Source organism: Desmodus rotundus, chromosome 9, assembly GCF_022682495.2.
Source record: "Desmodus rotundus isolate HL8 chromosome 9, HLdesRot8A.1, whole genome shotgun sequence".
Taxonomy (NCBI): Eukaryota; Metazoa; Chordata; class Mammalia; order Chiroptera; family Phyllostomidae; genus Desmodus; species Desmodus rotundus.
The window spans coordinates 70828636-70850948 of record NC_071395.1 but is presented as its reverse complement, the minus strand read 5'-3'; the positions used below and the strand labels follow the sequence as shown (position 1 = coordinate 70850948).

General features: G+C 49.1%; 1 protein-coding gene and 1 pseudogene across 1 annotated transcript in view; one reads left to right on the top strand and one right to left on the bottom strand.

The window, feature by feature from the left end:
- PIK3R6 (phosphoinositide-3-kinase regulatory subunit 6) overlaps positions 1–6999 on the bottom strand; it is a 53280-nt gene extending 46281 nt beyond the window's left edge. Inside the window, exon 1 of the mRNA XM_045199311.2 lies at positions 6823–6999. The gene's annotated coding sequence lies outside the window, so the exon portion shown is untranslated. The remainder of the gene's footprint in view (positions 1–6822) is intronic.
- An 11197-nt stretch (positions 7000–18196) lies between these two features.
- On the top strand, positions 18197–20873 carry LOC112308760 (protein scribble homolog; annotated as a pseudogene).
- Positions 20874–22313: the final 1440 nt, after the last annotated feature.

Genomic DNA, 22313 nt, shown 5'->3' with positions numbered 1-22313 from the left:
CAGCTGGTGATCAGCAGCAGCATCATGACGACGCGCCCGCTCTTACATCACGTCTTGTGCAGGGCGTTTGTGGCGAAACATCAAATCACCCAGGTGACTCAGCCCTGCTACAGCCCACATTTGGCATCCTGCATCTTCTGGCTTTTCCCAAAACTAAAATCACCTTTGAAAGGGATTTCAGACTGTCGATGATATTTAGGAAAATACGACGGGGTAGCTGATGGCAATTGGAGAACTGTGTGAGGTCCCAAGGTGCCTACTTTGAAGGGGACTGAGGAGTCACTGTCCTATGTACAATGTGTCTTGTGTCTTGCGTCTTCTTCAATAAATGTCTCTATTTTTCATATTACATGGCTGGTTACCTTCTGGACAGACCTTGTGCGTGATGAATGAATGAAGATGAAGTGTCTTGCCAAAAATCACATGGCCAATGAATGATGAAACCAGGGCTAGAGCTCAGCATGGGGTGTGCAATCGCAGCCACTTCTCTTGCCTTCTGCACCCCTTCCCCCTCTCCCCCCAAACCTTTCTGATCACCCTCTCTCCTGGTAAAATAAAATGAACACTCAGGTGAACTTCTGTCCAGATAGAATCAGCTAATAATGAATACCAAGCAGCCTTGAAGGAAAAGGAATCACAATGATATAGATTGAAAGGGGAGTGTATGTCTCAGGACTTACTGTATAAATTTGGGGGTGTCTGGGCTGATTTTCCACTGAAAGTAAAATTTTAAGAAGCTTAAACAATCACTGTCAGAAATCCTCCTTATTCATTCTTCCAGTCGTTCTGTCACTCATTCATTCATCAAACACTTATTCAGTGTTTATGTACGTGTGTGCAGCAGCATCTGGGGATGCTTCGTATAGCCCCTTTGCTCCTCTGTGGGGGCCCTCTGTCTATTTCCTGTCCTTTGGGGCTGCTGATCACACCAGTGTGGGGGAGAGCTCTCAGGGGACAAGCTTCAGAGAGTCAGGAAATGGAAAAAAGTAGAACCTAGGCTATTCTCAAAATGCATCAACATCTCACTTGTCTTTACTCCAGGATGACATGAGTTTCTTACAGACTAAAACTTGCCCATTTAAGCACCCACACTGCCTCTGTGAGTGAACCTCATTGGAGCTGATGGCATGTACTACACTGTAACACGATGAAGAACTCGGGGGCTGTGTGGCTCTGACTTTCTGACTTCTCAGGTACGATTCCTGTCTCAGCTGCACCTTGTACATCACTGTGAATGGGGGCTGCTATCCAGCCCACCATTTCCTGGCCTTTTGGTAATTTTCCCAGCCAGGAAGAATGAGGTTTAATAATTCATCTGTCCAAAGAAGCGCTTGCTGTAATTTGTCTACTCAGGGGGGATGATTCTTTCTATTTGCACACCCCCCTCTGTCTTGGCCACAGCCCCATCCGAGCTGTCTCTCTTTTTCCACCCAGCTGCTCATTTGCGGAGGGCTGGGAAGCCAGAGAAGCTCATGGGATTGTCTTGTATGAAACAAAGCCTGAGAAACTGATCTAGGCAAAGAGCATGAAACCCCCATCTGCAGACCTGGAACATTTGTTTGGGCGGCTCAGAGGCTCTCTGTTCTCTTCCTAGTTCCTGGCAGTGGTTTCAGTGACTGAGGTTGCTGAGTAAATCGAACAGCATCTATGGAGCACCGTCCACGTGGCAGAAATTGTGCGGGGCCTGAGTGAACAGATAAATAAGACACAGTCCTTGCCCTTAGGCGGTGGGGGTCTACCAGCTTGTGACTTCTTTTTTTTTAATCCTTACCCAAGCATATGTTCATTGATTTTAGAGAGAGAGGAAAGGGAGGAGAGAGAGAGAGAGAAAGAGAAAGAGAGATGTGAGAGAGAAAACATCTGTTGCCTCCTGTATGTGCCCTGAGCAGGGACGGAACCTGTAACCTAGGTGTGTACCCTGACCAGGGATTGAACCCTCAACCTTTTGGTGTATGGGACGATGCACTGGCCAGGGCAGCCTGTGACTTCTTAATGGCTGCAGTCGCACTCCCAGCCCACGACAAACACATCGACACTCTCACAGAGCAGATGTCCACAGCACGCTGATAACATACCCATTTCACGGAGATGCGCCCGCCTAGTCTAGTGTTAAAACTCACTTTCACACTGAAAGCCATGCCCACGGTAAACATCTAAAGGGATTAAGTGGCCGCACAGTGAAAAGCAAGTGTCCTTCTCCCCTGTCCTCTGGTCTGTCAGCTCCCCTCCCCAGAAGGAGCCACAGTGTTAAAAAATTTTAATCCGTAGCAAACATTTAAAAGTCATACTTCACACAATAATCAACCCTTGACAGGGTGGCTCAGTTGTTTGGAGTGTTGTCCTGTACACCGAAAGTCTGCAGGTTCAATTCCTGGTCAGGGCACATACCTAGGCTGTGGGTTTGATCCCCGGTTGGGGCGCATACAGGAGGCAGCAGATAGATGTTTCCCTCTCGCATTGATGTCTCTCCCTCTCTCTCTCCCTTCCTCTCCTTCTAAAATCAATAAATATATCTTTGGACGAGGATTTAAAAAAAATCAAGATTTCCATATTTTACTTAAAAGAGGTGGAGTTTCGGGTAACACCGGGCCCACAATTCATGTGGCAACCATCAGGGGGCGCTGAACTGCTGCTGCACCTGCAGAAGGGCCATGTGCCTGTACAAGGGCCTGTTGAAGGACTCTGTTATGTTCACTGCTGTGTCCTCATCACCTCACGTTGACACCACATAGTAGGTTCTCGATAAATAGCCTTGAATGAACAACTATCAGGCACTCACATGAAGACAAGACAGTGTCACTGTCCCCACGCTACTCTCAGGCTAGGGAGCAGAAACAAGTCTGCCGGGCATGGCTGGGAGGACAAGTGGCATAGGAAACGGAGATTATGTTGATGTTCAGAGTACTTGCAAAGAAGACACAGCGAAGGGGACACAGACATAGCAGCAAGGACAGTATGCTCGGCCACACTCACATAGCAGGCACCTCTGCCAGCTGTGTTTGGGGATCTGTCTCAGGCCCTATCTGGGACAACAGCACGTCAGGGCTCAGCTCACATGTTCCCCCAGTTGCAGCAAGAACGTGACATCGCAGGAAAGAAGTGCAGCTGCCTCTGCCTCCAGTCAGGACGACTCCAGCACCCCGCTCAGGCAGCGGGGAAAGCAGCCACGGGGTGAATCTCAACAACCTGGGAGAAGCCCCATGGTCAGTGCACTGTGGCCTCTCTCCCTACACTGCCCACAGCATTCATTCATTGTTCCATTTGTTCAACAGCTCTCAAGCCTCCCTGTGTGATGGACACTGTCCGACAGGTCTGACAGACGCAAGATAGGGAAACCTGGCTTCAGCTGAAGACCGAGTCGGTGAATGGATGGATTCATTCATTCAGTCAACGCTATTTACTGAACCCCTTCTACATGTCAGACACTGTTCTAGGTCCTGGGGATGTGGCAACACCTTAAAATAGATACCTGCTCTCACAAAGGCTGGGCCCTGGTGGGTGTGCAGAGGGGGTGGAGGGCACAGACAAACTCGATGATCAAATCGTGTAGTAGATGATGATCGGTGCTGTAAGAATAAGGAGGGGAGGAGAATGTGGGGTTCCAGATTTGGGGGTGTGGTTCTGAAAAGGACGACCAGGGAGGTCTCCCTAAAGAGGTGACATGTGAGTAGAAACGTGCAGGAGGAAGAGAGCAAGCCAGGTGACAGCTGCAGGAACCGTGTTCCATGTGAGGGGAGTGGCCAGCCAAGCAATGAGGGGCGAGGTGCCTGAGGTTTTCAAGGGACAGTGCAGCTGGGGCAATACTGAGGGGACAGTGGGAGGGCGATGGTGGACAATCTCCATGGGTTTGTGCATGCCTTAGAGCTTTTGTTCCAGATCATCTCTTCAGAAAAGTTTGTGCCGTGAACAGCTTTGGAAAAGGGAGAGAATGTCTCCCCCAGGGCAGAGGGCAGATTTACTCGCCATCCAGTAGAATAGGAGAATGCTCCTTCCAGGGCAAAGGCTGGGCCTCGCTTTGTGAAAACCCGGCTTCCTGAGCTCAGGGCTCCTCCGCTTGGCTCCGCCTTCACGCTGCCCCCTGGGACTTGGTGGGCAAGGGGAACACCACATGACACTCGTGCTTCTGGCTGTGCTGTAATAAAGTCCTTTGTCTCTGACCCTAGAGTCACTGTTTTCTGCCAATGTCTTAAAAAAAAACTTGTTGGCAAGCTAACTTGTGAGTTATGAGTAGGGTAAAATCTTAGACCCTTCATAGTTCTTGATGGAGCGTCGAGGCCAGAGACAAAGAGGATGAGTGAACAAATGAGTGAATGAATGAGCTGGGATGTAGAGGGCATAGCCCCTTAAATACACAGCATTCACCGAAGACAGTCCTCAGGGCAGGTGCAAACACACAGCTGGTCACGGCCTTAGGGTGAAGCAGGCCCCAGGGCTGTCCACAGAAAAACCAGAGAGCCGCTCTGTGGGACGCAGCAGGGAGAAGCCCACAGGAGTACCTCCACAGCTGCTGCCCTCCCTACGCTGATGGGAGATTAGGTGGGGGGGCTTCCGGCTAGAGCACGGCTGAAGGAAGCGGGATGCAGAGGAGGATGTGAAGAGGCCCGGCCCAGGCTCAGTGTTTTGCAATGAAGATCCCAGGTCCCGACCATCGCCTGCCCACCCCAGCACCCCAGCCCCTCACTGCTGACCCCTAGAGCAGGCTGTCCAGTCAGAAAAACCACCACCCAGACCTCCCAGGGGCCACCCCTTCCAGACTGAAACCTGGGAGGAAAGACACGGAGTTTCCCAGGACTGCACCTCTGCCTCCCTCCTGTCCTCAGCCCACCACCCTGGCACAGAGAGAAGGGACCTCCTGATCCTGCCACGTCCCTGCGCCCCACCTCAGTCCACTTTCTTCTCCTCCCACCACTGCTGCTTCACACCCTCCGGGTTTCAGGGGCAGAGGCTGTCTCCAGGACGCTGGCCCTTTCTCTCCACTGAGACAGTCCTATTTGCCAGACCACACACCTGGTTCTCTGGTTCAGAGCGTGTGATTAATAGACTCACAGGAGGGGGTAAGGGATTGGAAAGACAGCTCTAGGAGCTCTGAGGTTTCCGCAACCCTCGACCCTCTCCCCATGAGGCCCACTTGAGCTTTCCACATCCTGAGGCGCCAGGGAGGTGAGGGCCCGGCTCCCTTGTGGCTGTCCCCTGTGGATGGGGCTGGCCCATTTCCTCCTCGATGTCTGCCAATAGCTGGGAAGGAAACACCTGGATGTTGGGAAGCCAGTGTGGGGATGAGGGGAGAGCATTGTTCCCGGGGGCAGGGAGACAGGACGGAGACAGCATGTGGACCGGGAAGCCGCGGGGATCAGAGGGTGATGACCGCAGCCTGGCACGCACGTTCACCACGTCAGCCCAGGAGATGACGGAGGTGAGCGGCAGACCCTGGTGAGGGGCTGTGTGGCAAAGTGGCCTGATAGGTAGTGTGGGTGCTGGGCTGACTGGGTTCAACCTTATCTGTTGCTATGGCAACATAGGCTAGAGGTTTAAAACCTTTGTTCCTCAATTTTCCTAACTTTAAAGGAGACCTAATAATAACACCAATTCATAGGTTACTGCGAAGACTAAATGGGGTGATATTCAGCCCTGACCTGAGTGGCTCAGTTGGTTGAAGTGTCGCCGTGCAAAGTGAAACTCGCCGGTTGGATTCCTGATCAGGGCACATGACTGGTTGCAGGCCAGGTCCCTGGTGGGGGCACATGCAAGAGGCAACTGATCGATGTTTCTCTCCCTCTCTTTCTTTCTCCCTTCCCCTCTTTCTAAAAATAAGTAAATAAAATCTTTAAAAAAATAAATGAGGTGATATTTAAAAACCTCTTAAAGCCAAATAAAGAAATTAAACAGGCCTGTAAGTCTTCCATAAACTCTACAATTTAGTGGCCAAACAGAATCTGTTCTTTCCTTTAACACCAACTTTCACACCCGCTTCCCTCCTCCGTGAGTCTGAGCACTGCTCCCCGAACCCAGATGCCTGACACCTCATGTTTGCACACAAACCATCTGCCTCCCTCAAGGTTCAGGTGCACCTTCTGCCAAACCTTCCAGTTCCCACATCCAGAGGTCTGTCTCCACCTTCGCACACACCTCGCCCAGGGCTCTGGCGCATCTGACTCTCTCTGTCAGCTTCTCGAGGATGGAGCCCTGGCCCCGGTTGCACTCTGGCATTGGCTGTACACGGAGAAGATGCTCGACCCACGTGTGTGGGGAGGAAGGCCAGATCGGCCTCGCTGGCTCCACATTCCCCAGGAGAGGAATGGATAGATGATGTCCCACAAGGGGTACAGAGAGGGACCCAGAAGGTTCATTCTGAGTTGCTTGCCCACCCTGTAATCTTTGACAAGTTGCTTCATCTCTCTAAACCTTAGTCTCCCGACCTGTAAGATGGGCATTAAAACACCTATCCAGCCTACTTCCAATTGCTCATGAGAATCCAGTGGGATTATGAGTGTGCTCTACAGCACTGAGCATGTATAATTCCTCTTCTTATTATTGGCATTTGCAGGGTTTGGGGAAGAAAGAAGAAGTCTTCTCAGAGGCTGCTGTGTCTTCTCTTCTTGTGAATACGGGCTGAACAAACTTAATGTGGCAGAGTGGTCCTAGAAGCCACCAGATCTGAGTAACCTTCTCAGAAAGGCTGAGCCATGGGTTCCTAAGAGCCAGGGCTGTCTCGGCCCTTTACAGGACCCCTTCAGCATCTCTCCTCCAGGCAGCCCCATCTGCTCTGCTCGCATCTGTCTCTTTCACTCCCTCCTTAGGGACCCCACCCTGGCCACCACCTACCTCAGCTCAGCTGCTGCAGCTTGGCTCCCCAAGTCTTCGACCAGTTAGCACCCCACAGTCCTGCCCTGGGAGGCCGCCGGCCCCAGAGAACCTGATGTCTTAGAGGAGCCCAGACTGGTGTTGTCAGGTTCAGCTGCAGTCTCCAGGTCTGCAGAGAAAAGCCCAGTGCTGAACAGGCCCGGCTCTGTCCCCTCCTCTTCCTTCCCCTTCCCCACAGGCCTCAAAGCTCCTCCCAGAACACATCCTGCTGTGAGGTTGCTCTGTGGCCACCCATGGTCACCGGAGGTTCTTTATTCTGACTGGGTGGGAGGTAGGTACCTCGATAGGGTCCCGCTGGTGTTTGCTGGATAGTGAAGCAGGGCCCTGACCTCGGTCCCAAGCTCCAGACCACCCCTACCTCCGGACACTCAAGCCCTCAAGCACCTCCAGCTCAATGAACCCGAACCTGGCTCATCTTTTCCTCCTCTAAACCCACTTTCCTGCTCCTCACCTGAGAATCCGCAACCTGAGTGTCAACCTTAACACCCCTGGCTCCCTCCCCTCTTGCAGCTACACAGCACCAAGTCCCATCAACACCTCATGAATCGACCCATTTTGCCCCCTGCCTCCCAGTGTGACTTCCTCAGGCCATCATCATCTTCTGTCTTCTCCTAAATTACGGCAGCAACCTGATGTCCCCCTCTTATGCTGCCTCCCCCTCACAGCCAGAGGCTTCTTGCTGATGGTGAGACACAACCTGATCATATTATACCTTCAGGGGCTCCCAATTACCTTCAAGAGAGCGGCCAAACTCCTTAGCATGACTTGCACAGACCTTCTCGGTCTGGTCCAACTTTAACCCCCAACCTTGGGCTTTATCCTGTCACTCTGACCCCTCCCAGAGGTCCTGAGCGATAGCATTTCCTCAGGGACCCAGGCCTTCACCGGGGCTGTGGAGTCGCTTCTCAGCCCTCCTCCTGGCTCACTCCTAGTCATCCTTTGTTCCTCAGGAAAGAGCGAAAACAGAAGCCAGAGTGGCAGGAGGAAAAGTGGGGCACACAGACACTGAGACAGGGCGTGTCAAGGAGACAGGGTTTGCAGAGGGAACACGGATGCAGAGGATGGAAAAGCATCTGCTGGCCTTGGCGATGAGGAGAGAGCTGTGCTGGGGAGCAGCGTGCCTCCGCGGTGACGTGTCTGCTGGCTTGTCGTATTCTTTCTTTTTCACACATTTTGAAGCCAAGCAATATTTTGGGATATCTTCAACACATTTCTAGACCTTTGTAAAGCGCACAGATCTCTGTGCTCTCATCGATCTGGCCCGGAGGGTTAGACAGAGAGACAGGCTGCTGGCAGCAGTGTCTGAGTGTCTGGGTTCAGCTGTGGCTGAGGCCCTGAAGTCCAGGTCTGCCTTAGATTGTTCAACTGTGTGATCCAATACATCTCCCTCCCGCCTTTTTTTGACTAAGCTTTTTTGAGTTAGGTTTCTGTCACTTGCAACCAAAGAAGTCACTTTTTCTGCAAGTGCTCGAATGCATTTTGTTCAATCCCTCATTTCGCAGAAGAGGACATTTGAAAAAAAAATGGAGTCCAGAAATTGAAATCATGTTCTCAGTGGCTCTGCTTCCCTCCCATGTGTACTTTTTTGTCCCCCGCATGTGACAGAATCACAGTCTGTTTTGCATCTTTGTATTACAGGTCTTAGGTCACAGTAACTCCTGGGAAAGCAGAGAGTAGGTCTTACTCATTATTCTACTCGTCATAGGATAAGAGAAGGTTAAGAGAATGCTTGGCTCATAAAACAAAGTAAATGGACAAATGGGTGAATGGAGGAAGGAAGGAAAGGAAGGAGGGAGGCAGGGACGGAGGGAGGAGGGGAGGGAGGAGTGAAATGAATAAAGACCAAGGACTCGTCCCCACGTGCTGAGGACTCAGCAGTGGCCAGGCAGCACGTCCATTCTTATCAGCCTTGGCCTAACTGAATCGGAAATCACAAGCCGGTGTTGCCTCTTGCAGCTGCAGGGCTCCGCTTATCGTCAGCGGCTGTGTCTGTAACTCGCTGGGTGGGGTAGCCACAGCGGGGGCTGCTTGGTGCCTGCTGACAGCTCCGGAGCTGACCCATGCAGGGAGGAGCTGAGCCTTCCTCTCAGCTTCCTCTCTCTGCCCGCGCCTTTGGGAGTCTTCCTGTAACTTGCCCTGGGGCTGTGAAGTTACTGACCTTTTCTGCAGGTGGCTCCCGTTCCACCCTCACTCCTCTTTCCAGGACTGCCCTGCCCAGTCCCTTCTAGTCAGACAAATACATCTTGTCTCTCTCTCTCTCTCTCTATTTTTTTTTACTTTTTTCAATTACAGTTTACATTCAATATTACTCTGTATTAGTTTCGGGTGTACAGCATTGTGGTGAGGAAATCATGTACTTTACAAAGTGGTCCACCTGATGTTTCCAGTACCCACCTTGCACCATATCTAGTTATTACAATATTATTGACTCGATTCCCTATGCTGTACTTTACCAATTTTTATTCCTTAATCCCTTCAACCTTTTTCAGCCAGTCCCCAACCCCATCCCCTCTGGCGACCATCTGTGTCTGTTCTCTGTGTCTATGAGTCTGTTTCTGTTTGGTTTGTTCATTTGTTCTTTAGATTACATATGTGAGTGAAATCATGTGATGACTGTTATTCTCTGATTGACTTATTTCACTTAGCATAGCACCGTCTAGGTCCATGCATGCTGTCACAAATGGTAAGATTTCATTCCCTTTTATGGCTAAGGAATATTATATGGTACATACATACCACTACTTTAAAAAAATATATTTTCCTTATTTATTTTTAGAGGGGAAGGGAGAGAGGAAGAGAAACATCAATGTGTGGTTGCCTCTCATGCGCCCCCTACTGGGAACCTGGACTGCAACCCGTGCATGTGCCCTGACTGGGAACGAGGGACACTTTGGTTCACAGGCCTGCACTCAATCCACTGAACCACACCAGCCAGGGGTATACCACTGCTTTTTTATCCACTTGTCCATTGGTGGGTACCTGGGTTACTTCCATATCTTGGCTATTGTAAATAGCACTGCAATGAACATAGGGGTACATGTATTCTTGTGAATTAATGTTTTGGGTTTCTTTGGATATATACCCAGAAGTGCAGTCACTGGGTCATAAGGCAGTTCCATTTTTAAATTTTTGAGAGTCCTCCATACTGTTTTCCACAGTGTCTGCACCAATCTCGCCAACAGTTGCACGAAGTTTCCCTCTTCTCCACATCCTTGCCAGCACTTGTTCTTTGTTGATTTAGTGATAATAGCCATTCTGACAGCTGTGAAGTGATATCTCATTGTGGTTTTAATTTGCATTTCTCCGATGACCCAGTGTCAGATTTCAATTTGGATTCATTTAATTTCAGGTCTTGAGAACTGAAAAGGATCTAGTACTTTGTCTACTTAATTTTTTTTTTAATTGAATCTTCACCTCAGGACATTTTTTTCTTGTTTTTAGTGAGAAAGGAAGGGAGGGAGAGAAACATTGTTGTGAGAGAGAAACACCGACTGGTTGCCTCCAGTATATACCCTGACCAGGGAGGTCAGGGTATATACTGGAGGCAACCAATCAGGGCACATGCCTACCACAACCTAGGCATGTGCCCTGAGCAGGAATCAAACTCACAACCTTTTTGGTATGGGTTAAATACTTTCTCTAGAGAGAAGGACTCCTTTTGGTTTTTTATGTGGAAAAATATATATATAACATAAAATTTATTATCTTAACCATTTTAAGTATGCAGTGCAGCGGTTTAACGTCCATTCACATCGTTGTGCAGCGGTTAGCGCCGTTTATCTCCAGCGCTCTCCATCTCGGACAGCGGAGACTCGTGCGCCAGTGAACGCCCCTCCCCCAGCCCCTGGCACCCGCCACTCCCCTCTCTGTCTCCGTGAGTGTGACTACTCTAAGGACGACTCATGTAAGTGGAATTGTACAGTGTTTGTCTTTTTTTTGTGATTGGCTTGTTTCACTTAGCAAAACATCCTCAAGGTTGATCCAAGGTGCACCATCTTTCAGAATGTCTTTCCTTTTCAAGGCTGAATATTATTTTACACGTATGCCACATTCTGCTTATCCATCCATCTGTCGATAGACGCTGAGAACTCTTTATTCTTAAAACATACGCTAGTGACTTCACACCTAAAAAAATCGGTAATTTCTCAATATCACATACCTTGTCAGTGATACATTTCTCTGTATTATTTTAAAGATTTGGTTTCTTCGAATCAGCATCCAAAAAAGGCCCACACATTGCATTAGGTCAATATTTTACATCTTGGAGTTTTTTGAGCAAATATATTTTTTAAAGATTTTATTTACTTATTTTAGACAGAAGGGAAGGGAGGGAGAGAGGGAAACATCAATGTGTGGTTGCCTCTTGCACGCCCCCTACTGGAGACCTGACCTGGCCTGCAACCCAGGCATGTGCCCTGACTGGGAATTGAACCAGTGACCCTTTGGTTTGCATGCTGGCACTCAATCCACTGAGCCACACCAGCTAGGGCTGAGCAAATCTTTGATCTTACTTTTTGATACTTAACACAAATGTATTATTTTATTTGTTTTTGTATACATCTATCTTTTTTTAATTTTATAGTCCTTTCAAATCTATTAAGATTCTATTCTGATTGTTATCCTAGTATATAGACAGTCTCGAAGAAAACCCTTAGCAAATAATAAAAACATCCCATCTGTGGCTTCAATTTGAGTAAATTTTCCAACATATTGACGAGCAGGTGCGGGGGGTCAGAGCCCTGGGCCTAGCACTAGGGGACAGTGGTCCACTCAGCCAGCACCCTCGAGGTGTGGCTCAGCTGCACACCTGCATGTGTACAATGTCACTTCATGTTTCTCCAGCTCCTTCCAATCTCTCGTGTTTTGTAGGTTGCTGGAGCTTTTTTTGTGCTGGATGTTTTTATGGATTCAAAATGAGGAGACCCCAAATCCGACTTTAAGAATAAATGAGCGGTAAGGTGTATGTGAATAATGAATACACAGAAGAGTTCTGCGTGCCACAAAAGTGCCATAGAGAAAAGGCTCAGTGTCTGGTGGGGGAGGGGTACTGGCTGTGGGAGTGACTTCCTGCTACTTTATCGGAGCTAAGCCAAATGCTTTGCTGAGCTGATTTATTTTACCACATTTGTTTGGCTTCAACAAAATGAGGTTGGTTGGTCATTAGATCTTAGCGATCCCAAATTGATTCCGGTACTCATGATTTTCTGTTCAAAGGGCTTCCCATGTAGTCTAAATCCGGAACACACATATGATTGGCAAGACTGATGAATTAGACCGCATAAAAATATTTGCATAAACAGACTCAAAAGGTTTTCAGCTCAATTCAGGGAGCTAACTTTATTAATATCAATACATAAAAAGTTTCTTCCAAGCAATAAGAGACTTCAATAGTGAAGCAGAAAAACTGGCGAGGATATTTAGAGGCAGTTTATAGGAGAAGATGTATGGATGGCTCTTGAACATGAAAGGATGTAGAAGCTGTGCATGTGAGAAGTATAAATTAAAAATTTTCATCTACTGAAGCATGAAACATCAAGCCATTTGATCACGTGGCTGGCAAGGAGGTAGAAAATAGGTACATCCACCTGGTGCTGGTTTTGAAATGTATGCCTTGTCCCATTCAATTCTACTTCTAGAAATTTATTCTATGGATATTCTAGTATATGTGCCAATTTCAGCATATATGAGCAAGGTGATTTATTGCAGTGTTCAGAGATAATAGCAAAACATTGGAATAAGTCAACTACCACTAGTAAGCCGATTAAATTGTTGCATAAATACAATGAAATATTGAGTGAAAAAAGCCAGGTGCAAAACAGCATGTATAGTAAGTAGGCCATCAACTAGAGGAGACTATTTAATACTAGAGAAATCAAAATACACTCAGATAAAAATATTTTAGATTTTGTGGGCCACAGAGATCTTGCCCACTCTGGAATCTTATTTTTTTAATTCACCACACAGCAGACATCTTTCCAAGTCCCTTTGTATACAGCAGACTCACTGTATTTATTAGTTGCAAAGTACTCCAATTATTGGTTAAGCTACAGAGAGGGTCTTTGTCATAATCCATTTGCTGCCAGAGCATGTGGTGCCTTTATGCATCATGCTAGTGGGTAATTTTGTCCGCTATATTCTGTAAGTTCAGTTGCTGGGTCACACGTATTGTATTTCTTTAAAGCTGATGCTGCTGTCTGATTTGGGAAATACTCTCTCTACTGTATGAATTCCCATTCTCCCACACTCTTGCCAACATTTCATATTAATCAATTTTTAAACTGTTTCCCAAGTTGATGAGAGAAAAATGGAATCACATTTTAATGGACATTTCTTTATTGGTGAGAATGAATACCCTATGCTGTCTTTTTATAGTGTAATGTCTTATTTGTAACAAAGCTGGGGAAAGGGGGGGTAATGCAAACATTTGACAAAGCTGGGTGTTGGATGCTCAAGTGTTAGGATGCTCTCTAAATTTTACTATATGCTTATAATATTTCATAATAAAAAAGGACAACTGTTTAGCTCTCCTGAAAACTTCCTTTTACCTCCTCTCCCCGCCCTCTCAGTGTGACTTGTCATTGTCCCCTAGTCACTGGTCTCATCTGTCAGCAACTTTCTACAGCCTGTGAGCTCTGGGAGGTGTGACTATATCTGATACATCTTACCATTTAGACAGTCTGGCACAGTGGGTAGTGGGTAGTATGTGTTCAATACTTATTTAAGGAATGAATGTATGGAAATTACTTGCTTTGAGAAAAATCTTGACTTTCTGCATTACTCTGTTTATACATTAACCTGTTGCTTCTGATGGCTTTGTGAGAATTCTGAGATTCTGGCATAAATATGAGCAAACTTTGTGGGGAGAAAAAGTATTGGAAAGAGAAGGGTAATACCAGGGAAGTTACACAGTTGCTAGGTGAACCATACTCTAAATTACGAGCCCGAATCTGCAAAATGTCTTAGACTCTGTCACACCCTCTTGTCATGTGTAAAAGTCCACGGCTCCCCTGGAAGTCCTGTGCTTTACTGGCTTTGCTTTGTCGATACAGTCATCTCAGCTCATAATAAGCCTGTAGGTTTCCTGCCGAGAAAGTGAGCTGGGGCGGAATCTGGTCTGCCTTACCGTCATGGTCCCTAAAGCCTGGCACAGAGTGGGTACTTGATACTTACTTGTTGAAAAAAAATCAGTTTGTGCTTTTCTAGCTAAATTCTTGACTTAATTTGTTATTTTAATTTTAGAAATCCATTTGGAGTCATTTCTGCCAAATCACAGTAATGTCATGTACCCGTGTGCGGGTGCTCTTCGTGGTGGGGCAAGGGGTGCGGGGTGACCGACAGGCAGCTGTGTACGGCTAGTGAAGACTTGGTATATACAGCTCGTATGTTTAAACCGCCTCCTGGCCTAGCGTGTTTTCCTGGTTGCGTGTGCTTGATTTGGGTCTCGAGCCCCACCTCATAGCAGCCAGTGTACAATTCACGTTTTGAATCCTCCCTTAATTTTTTTTTCCTGTGTTAAAATATACAAACATGAAGTTTACCATCTTAGCCATTTTTAAGCGTGCAGTTCAAGGGTCTTAAGTGTGAGCGAGCTGCTGCGCAACCATCACCACCATCCCGCTCCACGTCTGTCACCGCCCCAGACGGAGCCCTGTGCCCACTAAACACTAGCTCCTCAGTCCCCCCTTAGTCTTGACCGGAAGGTCCATCTTTGCCATTGATAAATACCCCAATCCATTAGAAAGAATATTGTTTTTGTGTGTCTTCTTCCACATTATAATTACAAGAGTAACGTGTATGTACTCAAAAAACTGATGTGCGAGCAGCGAAAAGCGAGTGTTCTCATCCCCTCTAGTCTTCCAAACATGGAAAATATAAAAATGATAACATTTTGTTGTTCAGAAGCCGGGAGCAGATTTGCTCATCTCCGTCTCTCTTCAAACCACCTCTGCTGGTGGGTTTGTGGTGACTATTTTAAAACCAGAGATACACTTTTTACCTTTGACCAGAAGAGTGTGAAGTAGGGGTAGAATTCCTCATCCATTGCTTATCATTGTAATGGAACATTAATACTCTACCCGAGGCACCAGACACCTGCTTGGTTTTTGTACAGCCCCAAGCTGAGAATGGTTTTTTATATTTTTAAAGAGTTGTAAGAACAAAAACAAAGCAGGCAAATACATGACAGAGATCTTAAATGCCCCTTTATAGAAAAGGTTTGCTGATTTATTTGCATTATTGGCCCGACTATGATATTCCTACTTCGATTGCAAAATACTGCCTTTCAAGTATTCATGTGTGGTGTCTGTCTTTCTTTCTTTCTCTCTCTCTCTTCTCTTCTTTTCTTTTCTTTTACAAACTTTACCTTTTCACCTTTGTTCTTAGAGGTAGGTTGAGTGGAGGCTAAGGCAGTACCAACCTAGCAGTTCTTGGCACAGGTGGGGAGGGAGAGTTGGAGGGATGCTGCCCCCTTGTGGCGACTTAAATCCGACCTGAGGTTGCGGCCGTCAGGAGGTTGGTCCCTTTTTTTAGTTTTTTCTTTTTGGGACGCTAAATATTTTGTCTCTTATGTTAAACAACTTATTTTTAAGCAGTCTATGGTTTACTTGACAAGTTTTCACGTTAGAGGAAGTTTCCTCTGTGATCCCAGGCTATTCGAAACTAAAAGCTACCCCCGTCATCGAGTTTAACTTTTAGTCCAGCCTTTTTTTTCTTTTTTAAACATTTTACTCTTTCTTTAGCTACATTATTCAGGTATAATTTACATGCCATAAAATCCATACTTTCTAAGCGTGCAGCTTAATGAATTTTGGTAAATTTATCAAGTTGTGAAACTATCACCCTGCTCTGGCTTTAGAACATTTCTACTACTTCACGAAGTTCCTTTATTCCTGTTGGTGGTCACACCTGTTTTTTACTGCAGTATTTGTTCTCCCCCAGTTCACATGACCATCACCTACCACAATACACTCCCTTTAGCCAGCTGCTCACCAGGCCATGGTGGCAAGGGCCAACGCCACCCAATCCTGGCCACTTCGCTAGGCAATGTGTCCAGGCTGGGGCACTAGGGTGAAGGGTCATGGACTGAAACCTGGATGTCTGAGTAGTGTGTACCTCTGAGTCTCATTTAAACCATCTGCTTTAGCTGTGTTTTCTGAGTCTGCTTAAGGGGTGGGGTCCTGCCTCATATTGCGAGGTAAGTGTGGACACCAGGTTCCCTGCTTAGCCTCCATTAAGGTCTGAGCAGTGAGGCTCTCCCTACTGCTGGTGGGTGGGAAGGCGCAGATCTGCTCCCCACCGGGCTCTAGTGATGCCTTCGCCGTAGGGACCAGTGTGAGTAGCTCATTATTGCTTGCACATGGCCTCATTGTCATTGGGTGGTAGTAGAAGCCTTCTCTGATATCATCCCAGTGGGGAGAGGGGCACCTCTCTTTACTGCTGGGTTGGGGGGTAGAAGTCTAGGCTCTCTCCTTACTTGCCTGACACCAGGGAGTGGAGGACTGACTTTCTTACAGTCCGGTGGGGTTGAAAGTCTTAGCTCCCTGCTGAGCCTTCGCTGACACCACCACCAGCCACAGCCCCTGGTCCCAAGGGGGCTGGGAGACCTCATGACAACCTGGCGAGGATGAAAGTTGAGACTCTCCATTAGGTCTCTGTGGGTTTCGGTGGGTGATTTATTTAAACAAATGATCTCTGGTTTCTACTTTGCGCCTGGCTTGACTGCCCTGACCCTGTGGTACAGATGAGGAGAACAGTCATCTGGCTTCTCAAAACGAGGCCAGGTAGTCTTGGTGTCTGAGAACAATGAGGGGGGGGGTCAGAGGGAGAAACAGGGCTTGCAACCCAGATTAAGGCTCCTTTTAGTCCCGGTTAATAATGGAACAGAATACATGTGCTGGCAAGCGGGCAGAGGACAGCAGCTGGGGACATGAGCTTTGGAAGCAGACTGCCCTGGGTGCAAATTCTACTTTTCCACAAATTGGCTGTGCTACCCTGGAGGTTATTTAACTTCTCTGAATGTCATCTATAAAAATGAGAATTGTTTAATGTGTTTTGATCTCCTACTATGGGCAGGTATTTGTTTGCCATTATTTTTATGATTATTACTCTGAATCTACTTAGTCACTTCTTATTTGCCCTTCCCAATATCTCTGCCAGGGACCTTGTGGCCAGTTGCAAAAATGGCCACAAGTTACTCCCATTCATCTAGGCATGTCCTGTGGTGTTCCTTCACACACAGACTCTAACCTTGATCGCGTGACTTGCTCTGGCCACGGGGAGGCCAGGCAACATGAAGCATACAGAAGAGCAGACTTATGAGTGTGACAGATGCTGCTGCGTGGAGCTTGCTCTGTCTTGCTGCACTCTGACCCCCGCTGCCATGTGGACAAGGCCAGGGTGGCCTGCTGGAGGACGAAAACCCCGTGACCCAGTCACACCCCATCACCCAGCCAACAGCTGCCAAACCCTGGACATGTGAGGGAGGCCATCCAAACCCAGGAGCTGACCTTCCAGCTGACCACAGATACAGAAGGAAACCCACAGCCAAGCCCTGCACCCAGAAGGGTGGACTGAATAAATGTTAGTATTCTAACCCACTACACTTTGGGATGGTTTTTTACAAGCAAGGGATAACAGATGCAAAGACCTCACCTTCCCATTTTATAGATTAGAAATGTGAGGCCTGCTTGAGGCCACAGGGCCAACACTTATTTTCTTTCCACCATGCAGTGCGGCCCCTTCTGATGTGCCCAGGCCTCTGAAGCAAGGCCAGTTACCAGTAAGACAGGGGCGGGGGAGTCCAAGTTCCATTTCTGCAACTCTCACCCACTCACTTGCGACTCTGTTTTCCCATCAATAAAATGGGGCCACAGCATCTCCCAGGTAGGGTTACTGTGAAAATTAAATATTGTAATACAGGAGCACACCGTAGGAACCCTGTACCCCCTACTCTCCTGGGTACTTGGAAGAGGTGTATGGGCCAGGTGCTATAATTATAACCCCACACAGGTGGAGCCCTTCTCCAACAGAAATGAAGGACGTCTTGTCTGCGTTTCAGAGGTGGAAGATCAAAGGCTCATTGCTCACCACAAGGTTAAGGAAATGCAGGGTGTCAGGGGGCCATGAGAGCACCAGAATTCGGAGGGCAAGTGGGCGGCAGCACTCAAAACGCTGGTGCCTGGGAAAGAACTGTACCCGGGATCTGTGGACAGTCCTCACTGGGGAAAAGGGAGGCTGGGATGCCCGCGCGAGTCCTCTGGGGGGCGCCCTGGAGACGGCGCCCCCGGAGGAGGGCAGGCAGGCACGAGATCCTCAGGATCCTGGAACCGGAAGCGGGGTAGGGGGAGAGGATGCTTCAGGTGGTGCAGGGAGATGAAAGGAGAGGACAGACACGACCAACCGGACTGGCCGCCAAGGCTCGAGGTCCCTGGCTGGCCGGCTGGAGCAGTCCTGGAGTGTTCCAGGGAGAAAGGTGAGCCTCTGCGTGCTGCCTAGTTCCACAAACCAGCGGAAGGGATGGGCCCAGGGGACCAGGACGGATGAGAGCGGGGCGGGAGTGGGGGGGGTCCGCCTTGTTCCGAGCTGCCGAGTCTGGGCCGGGCCTGGCCCTGCCGCTCCCGGGACTCCCGCCCCACCTCCCGCTCCCCAGGCTAGGCACTCAGGAGCTCTTGTGGGCGGAACTCCACCCCCACCCCCACTGGGGCCCGAACAGCGCTCCGCGGGTCTGTACCCAGTCGATCTGCACCGTGCTCCAGTGCATCCGGCTGTGGCGCTACCACAGCAACGTGGAGTCGGTGGACAAGAGGCACTCCCTCTGCAGGCTGCGCCCCAGGAGATTACAGCTATAGCCGCAGCCTGGAGGAGCTGCTCCCAGACACCAACCAGCTGAGTCTGCTGCCCAATCCCTTCTTTAGGCTGCTGAACCTATGCAAGCTGGGCCTGAGTGACAATGAGATCCCGCAGGTGCCCCCAGAGGTGACCAACTTCATGCAACTGCGGAGCTGGACATGTCCCGGAACACAGCCCGGAGATGCCCTAGAGCATCTAGTTCTGCAGGCCGTGAGACTGTGGACCACAGGGGGAATCCCTCGGCTAGGCTCCCCAAGGGGACTACTTAGCCACACAGCCTTGCTCACCTGGCCCTGAATGAAAACACATAGTTGCAGGCTCTGCGGGGGAATCTGGGCAACCGCACCAACCTGGTGACCCTGCAGCTCCAGTAGAGCGTGCTCAAGTCCCTGCCTGTGTCCCCCGTGTTTTGGATCTGGGAGGCAATGATGAGGAAGTGCTGCCTGACACCCTGGGGGCTCTGCCCAACTTGGTGAGCTGTGGCTGGACTGGACCCGGCTATTAACACTGCCTCTGGAGCTTGGAACCTGCACGCTGCCTGGTGTACCTGGGTGTGTCGGAGAACCGACTGGAGGCTGCTGGGGAGCTGGGGTGAGGGGGTGCTGTTCACTCACCAGCCGCTCTCCCAGATCATACTGCAGTGGCTTCCTCACAGCCTAGGTCAACTGAAGCAGTTGTCCACCCTAAGGGTGGACCAGAACCACCTGTGCAAGGTGACTGAGGCTATTGAGTCCTGCGAGAACTTGTCTGAGCCAGTCCTCACAGAGAACATGCTGATGGCACTGCCCCGCTCCCTGGGGAAGCTGACCAAGCTGACCAACATCGACACGCACTGGAACCGCCTGGAGGTGCTGCAGCCCAAGGTCGGGGTCAGTGTCCTCTCCTTGAGGGACAACTACCTAGTCATCCTGTGTGGGAACTTGCCCACACAGCTGAGCTGCCGGTGCTGGGTGTGCCTGGGAACCGGCTGCAGAGACTGCTGTTGCGGCTCACCAACCTCAACCTCAAGGCTCATGGCTGGCTGAGACCTAGGATGATGCCCAGACCTGTGAGAAGGTGTTCGCCAGCTACCTGCGGTCCCAGCAGCCCCCGCCTAGCCTTGATGACCTGGGGCAGCAGAGTAGCCCTTCTGAGAGCTGAAGTGACACCCTGAGTCAGTGTCATCAAGTTCCTGGGGGCCCCTAAGGTGACAAGAATACCCAGGAGGCAGCTGCTGAGAAGCAGGGCTGGCAGCATTGGGGCCACGCCTCACTCCAGCAAGCTCCAGGTGATGAAGATGGGTGTGAAAGAGCCTCAAAGCAGCCCTGGCAGCTGTGGCTCTCAGCTGGTTGGAGTGTCGTCCTGTAACCAAAGGGTTGTGGGCTCAATGCCAGGTGTTCTCTCGAACACTGATGTGTCTCTCCCATCGATGTTCCTCTCTCTCCCTCTCTGTCTCTCTAAAAGCAATGAAAAAATGGCCTCAGGTGAGGATAAAAAATAAAGCATTGAAGCCGTGCTGGGCTCGGCAGAGAAGCATGTGCTGTGGAGGGCAACACAGGATAATGCAGAGCAAGTCCCAGGAGGGACAGAGCAAGCCATGGGCCCCTGAAGAGGCTGCCCGAGCACCCCGCCAACTCCCTCCCCTGACCCACCCCCAACACCTCCCTGAAACAACTGTCCCAGATTTTGCGGAGGAGCTACTGGCCCCAAGGAGGTGCACTAATGTACTTTGGCTGGGCCCAGTGTCCTAGAGCAGGGGTGTCGAACTCATTTTCACTGGGGGCCATATCAGCCTCACAGTTGCCTTCAAAGGGTCGAATGTAATTTCACCTCCTTAACAGTTAAGGAGTTACATTTATACAGTCCTAAAATTATTTCAGCCCTTTGAAGGCAACCACAAGGCCGATGTGCCCCCCCCCCCGTGAAAATAAGTTTGACACCCCCGTCCTAGAGGGTCATGGTATTGACACTTACCCTAGACTTGGGATGGCTCTACCAGCCCCAACACCACCCTTACCTGAATGTTTTAACCTGGGTGTTAGCATTTTAAAGCGATCCCTCAGGAGTTCTGGCCATTGACCAACTGCACCCTCTCTAACCTCTTGGCAACACTATAACTAGTGATGTTTGTACAATCAAAGACTGTTTTGTGGTTTAAGAAGAATAAAATTGACTATGCTTTACCCTTCAAGACAAAAGAAATGTTGCTTCCTTGATTTATTTTTCTAACTCAGTGTCCATCTATGAAAACCTGGGCGTGTGCATTACAGGTTAGTTACCGTTTCCTTGGAGAGGCTGGAAGGAGTCTCTGGCAGACTGACGCCCAGTTCCGCAGGCTCTCAGATAGGGGAGCGTCAGGTATACACTGTTGGGGGGGGGCTTTCTTCAGCAGCAGTTTGCTCTCTTTCATTAGGAATATTTTAGTTGCCATTCAAGAAAGACTCAAGGGACCCATCCCCCTGGTGTGAGTAAGTGTCCTCTGCTCTTGCTTATAGTTTCCCTCATCCTGACCACTGCTTCCCATCTGATTTGCTAAGTCAGCAGAACGAGTGACCTGTGCAAACAGGACACTGCATGACCTGATACTCCCAGAGCTTTCTTCTCTGTAAATGCTGGTGGCCTCAAGAGAAACAAACAACAAAAAACCTGCATTTTCTGGGTCAGTCACTTCCTGAGGAAGAAAACCCGATGCTGAGCAAAGTGAGCCCTCCTTGCCAGCTTTCCTCTAGAGAACCAGCCCAATTCCAGCTTTCTGACGGGAGTCAGGATTACCAGTGCAGTGCAAGAAAATGACTTTCTCGGTAAAGACCTGTGGCCGTGTTTCTATAGGCAGCTGTATTCCCTTTAGATGGTATGTGCCGGTATCATGGGGTATGGGGTACGCCTGTGTGTGAGTTGCTGTGGTGTGATTGTATGCATCTGTGTGGGTCTTTCCCTTGGAGTGACACCCCCCTTACAGAGCAAAATGGCATACAAAGTCCCATCACTGTTGCTGTATGGGCAACTTTCCCCCCAAACTGGGTACACTGCAAAGCCACTCCGACGCTAACCACCCAGAGTTACTATTAGAGCCCACAAGGTAGGGACGAAGTCCTCTACAAGGCTGCCCTTTCTTCAGACACCAGCCACACGTTGGGGATCCCCAGGCCACCCATGTTTCCAAGAGATTGGCTATAAATTCAGGGGTTCCCATAACACCTTAAATTGGATAGTTCACTCATTATAAATGACTCAGAACTCAGGAAAGCTCTGTACGTGTCATTATCGTTTTATTACGAAGGGCACACACAGGGCGAGGTCTGGGAGGACCATGGCCCCTCCGGGCCATCAGTGTGCTCACCAAACAAACAACAAGAACCCACTTGGTTCAGCATCTGCGATGTTTACAGGGCTTTCATTCTGTGGGCAGAATGGATGAAAGCATTGACCGCACGATGGACATAAATCTCTCTCTGCCCTCCCCTCTCCTGGTCTTTGACCTTGGTTACCTTATGGCAACATGATCCTACCTGTCTGCGCAGCTACATTGGATGTAGTGTTTGTATTACAGATGTAGCAATAGTGCCATTGTGAATGTACCCAGTATTTGGACGAGAGTGTGGGGGTACATATAGTAGGTTTTTAGT